The 8537-nt window shown below is 44.9% G+C and overlaps 1 long non-coding RNA gene across 1 annotated transcript; it reads left to right on the top strand.

The window, feature by feature from the left end:
- Positions 1-831: 831 nt before the first annotated feature.
- Positions 832-7868, top strand: LOC112445466 (uncharacterized). The gene is made up of 2 exons (XR_003033688.2): positions 832-7274; positions 7456-7868. It is a non-coding gene; the product is annotated as an uncharacterized lncRNA (long non-coding RNA).
- The last annotated feature ends 669 nt before the right edge of the window (positions 7869-8537 follow it).

The raw sequence follows: 8537 nt of genomic DNA, 5'->3' as shown, positions 1-8537 counted from the left end.
CCGGTCTGCACTGGAGCAGGGGCTGCCTTGACCAGGCAGACAGCTGGGATGTGTGAAACACAGGTGCATCTAGCCCAGGGAGGCATGCGGGTGGAAGAGCCGGGATCATGCTCATGGAGGGCATTTACATAGGCGGCGTATCAGGAAGAGTCCTGATCTCTGATGGAGGCCAGACTGCCACAGCAGATGACCCAGTATGTGCCCAGAGCCCATGAGGGCCTCACCTGCCCAATAGCACCCTCTTCAACAGGGCAGGGATAGCAGAATCTGGGGGAAGTGATCAGCTGTGAGGGACCAATAGGTCTCAGACCAGAAGGAATGTTTAAGCAGAGCAGGAGTCGCTACTGATGGTGATGGCACAGATGGCACGTTGGAGGTAGCCTGGATCTCTGTAAGCAGCCAGCCTAGACATTTGCTCCTATTGTTATTTTTCTAACCAGAACATGCTCCTCTTGTCCCTCTGTGGCAAGGGTTGCAGTGCTGGAAGAGGGGAGCGTACATACTTGAGGGAACACAGTCAGATCTGGCCTGATATTCAGGGCTTCTGCTCCGGAAACTTGGGATCCCACCCTGCCCCCAATAGGACAGTGAAAGCCACTGAGGAATAGGAAGTCTCTGCCTCACATTTGGCTTCAGACCTGGTACTACTGTACTTCTCAGCCATAGGTGCTGGCACACCCTAAGGAAATATGTGACATGTGGTGCATCAAATCCAGCCCCACCACCACCCCACCCCCTGCCTACTATAGTACAAACTGTACAGTGATGCTCCCCTACAAGATCACCCCTTCAAGACCATAATAGATAATTGATGCACTTAAATTCAGAGAGGCAGAGACAAATGGGAAGACAGAAGGACTGGTCTCCACTGAAAGACTTAGAGGAAGTCAGTTCAGTTTGTCAGTTGTGTCTGATTCTTTGGGACACCATGAACCACAGCACACCAGGCCTCCCTGTCCATCACCAACTCGCGGAGTCCACTCAAACCCATTTCCATTGAGTTGGTGATGCAATGTAACCATCTCTTCCTCTGTCGTCCCCTTCTCCTCCTGCCCTCAGTATTTACGAGCATCAGGGTCTTTACCAATGAGTCAACTCTTCACATCTGGTGGCCAAAATATTGGAGTTTCAGTTTCAACATCAGTCTTTCCAGTCATCACTCGGGACTGATATCCTTTAGGAAGGTCTGTTTGGATCTCCTTGCAGTCCAAGGGACTCTCAAGAGTCTTCTCCAACACCACAGTTCAAAACCATCAATTCTTTGATGCTCAACTTTTTTATAGTCCAACTCTCAATCCATACCTTACCACAGGAAAAGCCAGAGCCTTGACTAGACAGACTTTTGATGCCAAAGTAATGTCTCTGCTTTTTATTTTTTATTTTTAACATACATTTATTTACTTTAATGGGAGGTTAATTACTTTACATATGGTATTGTTTTTGCCATACATCAACATGAACCTGCCACAGGTGTACATGTGTTCCCTGTCCAGTACCCCCCTCCCACCTCCATTCCCATACCATCCCTCTGGGTCATCCCAGTGCACCAGCCCCAAGCATCCTGTATCAAGCATCGAACCTGGACTGGAGATTCCTTTCATATATGACATTATACATGTTTCAATGCCATTCTCCCAAATCACACCACACTCTCCCACAGAGTCTCTGCTTTTTAATATGCTGTCTAGGTTAGTCATAACTCTACTTGCAAGGAGTAAGCTTCCTTTAATTTCATGGCTGCAGTCACCATCTGCAGTGATTTTGGAGCCCAGAAAAATAAACTCAGCCACTGTTTCCACTGTTTCCCCATCTACTTCCCTTGAAGTGATGGGACCAGATTCCATGATCTTCACTTTCTGAATGTTGAGGTTTAAGCCAACTTTTTCACTCTCTTCTTTCACTTTCATCAAGAGGCTCTTTAGTTCTTCTTCACTTTCTGCCTTAACGGTGGTGTCATCTGCATTTCTGAGCTTATTTATATTTCTCCCGGCAATCTTAATTCCAGATTGTGCTTCCGCCAGCCCAGTGCTTCTTTTGATGCACTCTGCATATAAATTACATAAGCAGAGTGACAGTATACAGCCTTGATGTACTCTTTTTCTTACTTGGAAGCAGTCTGTTGTTCCATGTCCAGTTCTAACTGTTGCTTCCTGACCTGCATAGAGGTTTCTCAACAGGCAGGTCAGGTGGTCTGGTATTCCCATCTCTTTCAGAATTTTACACAGTTTACTGTGATCCACACAGTCAAAGGTTTTGGCACAGTCAATATGCAGAAATAGATAGTTTTATGGAACTCTCTAGCTTTTTCCATGATCCAGCGGATGTTTGCCATTTGATCTCTGATTCCTCTGCCTTTTCTATAACCAGCTTGAACATCTGCAAGTTCATGATTCACATTTTGCTGAAGCCTGCTTTAGAGAATTTTAAAAATTACTTTACTGGCATGTGAGATGAGTGCAATTGTGCAGTAGTTTGAGCATTCTTTGGCGTTGCCTTTCTTGGGAATTGGAGTGAAAACTGACCTTTTCCAGTCCTGTGGCCACTGCTGAGTTTTCCAACTTAGCTGGCATATTGAGTGCCACACTTTCACTGCTTTGTCTTTCAGGATTTGAAATAGATCAACTGGAATTCCATCACCTCCACTAGATTTGTTCGTAGTGATGATTTCTAAGGCCCACTTGACTTCACATTCCAGGATGTCTGTCTCTAGGTGTGTTATCACACCATCATGATTATCTGGGTCATGAAGATTTTTTTTGTACAGTTCTTCTGCGTATTTTTATCACCTCTTCTTAATATCTTCTGCTTTTGTTAGGTCCATATAATTTCTGCCCTTTATCAATCTGATCTTTGCATGAAATATTCCCTTGGTATCTCGAATTTTCTTGAAGAGATGTCTAGTCTTTCCCATTCCCTTGTTTTCCTCTGTTTCTTTGCATTGATCACTGAGTAAGGCTTTCTTATCTCTTCTTGCTCTTCTTTGGAATTCTGCATTCAGATGCTTATATCTTTCCTTTTCTCCTGTGCTTTTCACTTCTCTTCTTTTCACAACTATTTGAAAGCCATCCCCAGTCAGCCCTTTTGCTTTTTGGCATTTCTTTTCCATAGGAATTGTCTTGATCCCTGTCTTCTGTACAATGTCACAAACCTCCGTCCATACTTCTTCAGGCACTCAATCTGTCAGGTCTAGTCCCTTAAATCTATTTCTCACTTCCACTGTATAATCCTAAGGGATGGATTTACATCATACCTGAATGGTCTAGTGGTTTTCCCTACTTTCTTCAATTTAAATCTGAAATTGTCAATAAGTAGCTGATGATCTGAGCCACGGTCAGCTCCCAGTCTTGTTTTGCTGACTGTGTAGAACTTCTCCATCTTTGGCTGCAAAAGATATAATCAATCTGATTTCAGTGTTGACCATCTGGTGATGTCCATATGTAGACTCTTTCCTTGTGTTGTTGGAAGAGGGTGTTTGCTATGACCAGTGTGTTCTCTTTGCAAAAATCTTTTAGCCTTTGCCCTGGTTCATTCCATACTCCAGAGCCAAATTTTCCTGTTACTCCAGGTGTTTCTTGACTTCCTATTTTGCATTCCAGTCCACTATAATGCAAGGACATCTTTTTTGCATCTGAGTTCTAAAAGGTCTTGTCGGTCTTCATAGAACCGTTCAACTTCAGCTTCTTCATCATTACTTGTTGGGGCATAGACTTGGATTACTGTGATATTGAATGGTTTGCCTTGGAAACGAACAGAGATCATTGTATAGTTTTGAGATTGCATCCAGCTACTGCATCTTGGACTCTTTTGTTGACCATGATCGCTACTCCATTTCTTCTGAGGGATTCCTGCCCGCCATAGTAGATAGAATGGTCATCTGATTAAATTCTCCCATAACAGTTCATTTTAGTTCACTGATTCCTAGAATGTTGATGTTCACTCTTGCCATCTCCTGTTTGATACTTCCAATTTGCCTTGATTCATGGACTTAACATTCCAGGTTCCTATGCTCTATTGCTCTTTATAGCATTGGACCTTTCTTCTGTCACCAGTCACATCCACAACTGGGTATTGTTTTTGCTTTGGCTCAATCCCTTCATACTTTCTGGAGTTATTTCTCCACTGATGTCCAGTAGCATATGGAGCACCTACTGATCTGGGGAGTTCCTCTTTCAGTATCCTATCATTTTGCCTTTTCATACTGTTCATGTGGATCTCAAGGCAAGAATACTGAAGTGGATTGCCCTTCCCTTCTCCAGTGGACCACATTCTGTCAGACCTCTCCACCATGACCTGAGCAAATTGGGAAGCACCACAAGGCCTGGCTTTATTTCACTGAGTTAGACAAGGCTGTGGTTCTAGTGTGATTAGTTTGATTAGATTTCTGTGACTCTGGTTTCAGTGTGTCTGCCCTCTGATGCCGTTTTGCAACACCTACCATCTTACGTGGGTTTCTCTTTTCTTGGACCTGGGGTAGTTCTTCATGGCTGCTCCAGCAAAGTGCAGCTACTTTCCCTAACTTGGACTAGGTATATCTCCTCACTGCCACCACTCCTGACATTGATGTGGAGTAGCTCCTCTAGTCCTTTCTGTGCCCATGCAGCCACCACGCCATGGACGTGTGGTATCAGTCTTGATTATTCACTAGAAGGACTGATGCTGAAGCTCCAACTCCAGTACTTTGTCCACCTGATGCAAAAAACTATATCATTGGAAAAGATCCTGATGCTAGGAAGATATAAAGGCCAAGGGGAAGGGAATGAGAGAGGATGAGATGGTTGGATGGCATCAGGGATTCGATGGACTTGAGTTTCAGCAAGCTCTGGGAGTTGGTGATGGACAAGGAATCCTGGTGTGCTGCAGTCCATGGGGTTGCACACATTCGGACACAACTGAACAACTGAAATGAACGGATTGCAATAGGGAGGATGCTTAGAACACATGTTCTTAACGTGTCTCAAAATGGAACAGAAAAAAATATTTCGTTAACATGGAACATAAGGAGGGTGCACAGCAACTATCTGTGTGTGTGTGTGTAAGTTTGTGTATGTGTGTATGTGTGTGTGTGTGTGTGTGTGTGTGTATATGTGTGTGTGATGGGGAAAGAGGTGGGATGGATGAACAGACTGCATGATGGAGCAGTTTGACAGGAAGTGTTTCTTTCTGTGGTGTGCTGATTGTTAGAATGAGCTGTTAAAGGAGTCAGAAATATGTGACTCTTAGCACTTGCTCAAGCGTGGGGGAATGCTGAAGTTCAGAGGAGAGAAGGACGGCTAAAGTTTAGCCAAGCCTAGTCAGTGGATATGTGCTCACAGATGACTGTGAGCTCTTGGCCAGTCTCTGCTGTGGTTAAAGAGAGGCCAAGTCAGCCCTTCGACAGGATGGTTGTTATCAAAATTGCAAATCCATGTGCTTGATGCAGAATGAGGCCCACCAAAACTAAATGTTAGAGTTGGAACAGGGAAAGGTTTAATACACATTCATACAAGGATGTGTATGGCTCTTGCTCTAAGAACCCAAAGTTATAGAATGTTTTCAGTTAAGTACATGTAAAAGCAAATGTTAGAGAGAGTTGTTGTAAGTTGTTACAGACTTCTTGGTGTCATATCCTTTGTGCTTAAAGTTAGGTCATGGTCAGGAAATAATGTTCCTATATATCTCTACCAGAGGAAAGTTATTTTCTGTCTTTCTTGCCCTGTCAAGAGAGGGCAAAGTCTCAAGCACAACTTTCACCTTCAAATCTCCTATCCTGGATAAGCAGAAACAGATCTCATTTGGCAGCTCCTTCAGGGCAAGGTTCCCACATTCTGCCCAGCTCTCATCCTTCATGGAGCCATGAGGTCCAATAGGTCCTGTCTCCTCAGGCTGTCCAAGTGAGAAGACCAGTTCTCAGAGACTGACGCCCAGGAATATGGCCCCTGCTAGTAGGTTGGAGAGACAGGGATGGTGGAGAAGTTCACCGCTCCTCAAGGCCTGGGCCAAGGCTACTGGAGGGCATTAGTAAGGGCTCTGGAGCACTACAGGATGTCGTCCCCAGTCTATTCCCTGGGATCTCCAGCTCACCCAATGGCCCAAAGCTGGGTGATCTCCAAACCCTCCAAAAGAATGCCAAAATCTGCCTCTACTCTCATTTTCCAGCTGATGACCACCACACCACCCTTTCGTAAACACTTCCCCAATACTCCCTTCTTGACAGTAACTGGGGGGCAGGGCCCACTGTGGTGCTGATCAATAGCTGAGCAGGACAACGAATGGTCACTCATTGACAGTTGGCTGCTTGTGAATGGGGCCATCTGTGGCACCAAGCAAGGCTGAGTTACACCTGTTGCCTAGGAACAGGGTGGGTTGAAATGAAGCACATCAATGGCTAACTGCATAGGGCTGTGATCACTCTGCTCTGTTACATTGTGAATAGAATAAGAATCACTGTGAGGTTAAGGTTTGTCAAAGTAGTTCTCAAGGTGGGCTAGCTTTGACATTCTTCTTGGCTTTGAAATATCAGCTATAATATATGCAGCACATACAATCATGTGGAAGCTCTGGGGGAGCATAAAGATAAGCACTGCTGACTGGCAGGCCTGGGAAAACATTGAAAAGAATGATGTACAAAAGTTAAACCTGCAGGTGAAATCAAAATCTGTGGTGGGAGAGGAGTCAGTCGAAAAGACTAAAGCACACTGGACCCAACATATCCTTATGGAACAGAGCAGCCTGAACACAGCCATTAGCAGGTAGCCATTGCTTTGCCGTATTATTCCACATCCTGTTACTAAGCAACAGGTCTTGCCCAGCAATTGGACAGTGCATCTCTCGGCCCTGCCAATAAGCAAACAACTATCAGTGAGATATCTACTGGTACTTCTCCTGCTCAGCTAATGGTCAGAGAAGAAACACCATGCCCCTGAATCACCACTCCCCAGAATCAGACACACAGTGGTGTCAGGGGTCAGAAAGTTGTATCATGGCCTCCCTCAACACCCACTAACCCATGTTGATGGGCACAGTGGTACATTGTGATGTCTAAGACCCCAAAGCCACCATTGGCTGGGGGAGTGCCTAGCTGACCAATCAGATTGAAGGGTGTGGTTCCTCATTGTTCTCAGAAGGCATATATAGAGAGGTCAGAGGCAGAGATACTGGGTTAGACAATTTCATGCTATCATCATAAGGTAACCAGGAAGCCACAGCAGCCAAGAAGAGTTCCAATGCAGTATTCTTCAAGGGTGGAAGGATGAAAGAAGACCCTTTGTCAACAGAGATACAGAGGCACCCTGAAGGTAAGATGATTCCATCGATGCTCCCTACATTCTCCATTGAATTTTCTGCCCAAGACCTCTACACTGTCCTTGCCTGCCACAAAAGCCCTCATCAGCCCACATCCCTTTTCATGAAATCTCCCTTCCAACTCAGATGTTATACCCTTTCCTCAAAACTAATACCCTTCTCTTGTCTTTCAAGGCACAGAATATGACCATAAGGGTCAGAAGACCTCTGAAAGGAACCTTGAGAAAGAAAATCCGATCATATGCCACTAAGTCGAAGAAGGTGAAGAAAACAAGGAAACCAAACTGTTTTTTCTTTTCCTGTGCACGTAAGAAACTGAGTCAAAGCCAAAAAGTGTACCAAAATATGAAGCAGAGTCAAAGAAGGAGGCAGAATCTAAAGAGAAGGTAAGCTCAGCCACCCCAGAAAGAGAGACCCTGGAGAAGTATAACCTAGTCAGCCAGTAAATGAAAAGAAAAGGTCACACAGTTTAGAATTGTGTCTCCAGAGGTCTGCTTTCATAGAAATGGACAACAGGAAAAGACTGACCCTCACACTAACATAGTAAACTGATGGCTGCAATTAAAATACACATCAAATGGTGAAAAGAGGATATTTGTGTGTGTGTGAATTTTCTGATGGGAAGGGAGGGAAGAAAGCAAAGAGGTGGGCATCTGAGTGGGGAGGGATGTGGGGTCCTAAGAGCTGAGGGAACAGACCATAAGGTCCACAGTTAGCCAGAGAATACAGGTCTGGACTGGGTCAGGAGTCTGCACTGAAGTGAATAACCCTGCTTAACAATTGATCTCAGTGGCAAGGAGTAGTGGTGTTGTGTTACTGCCATTGTTCGGGGTGTGGAGTGACATTAGGGTCTAGATTGCCAGAACCCAGATGGGAAGACGGCCTCCCATGGGGATGGTGAATGTCATACTTCCCCTGAGTGAGGCAGGCAGAAATCACCTCCTGGCCACTTACGTGATAACGGGCTTTGTTGCATCACCCACCTATGTTGTCAGCTAAAGGTCCTCAGGAGGCACAAAATGTGGATACAAATAAAACTCTCAATTAGTACTCCCAAAGATTAAAATAATGTTTGGAGGGATCAGACCAAATATCAATTAGGCCACTGTTATCCAAAGAAATTTGTGGGAGCAGTGTTTTCCCAAGGGCAGGGCAGTGGAGGTGGCCTAATTCTAGTGCAGATGACTAACAGGATAACGACGCACAGATAATGTTTCTCATTTGGGGGCACCATGCAGTTTGTGGGATCTTAGTTC

This window comes from Bos taurus, unplaced genomic scaffold, assembly GCF_002263795.3.
Source record: "Bos taurus isolate L1 Dominette 01449 registration number 42190680 breed Hereford unplaced genomic scaffold, ARS-UCD2.0 Leftover_ScbfJmS_1451_926, whole genome shotgun sequence".
Lineage (NCBI taxonomy): Eukaryota > Metazoa > Chordata > Mammalia > Artiodactyla > Bovidae > Bos > Bos taurus.
Note: the sequence above shows the minus strand (reverse complement) of the source record. Positions and strands in the feature narration are given on the sequence as shown.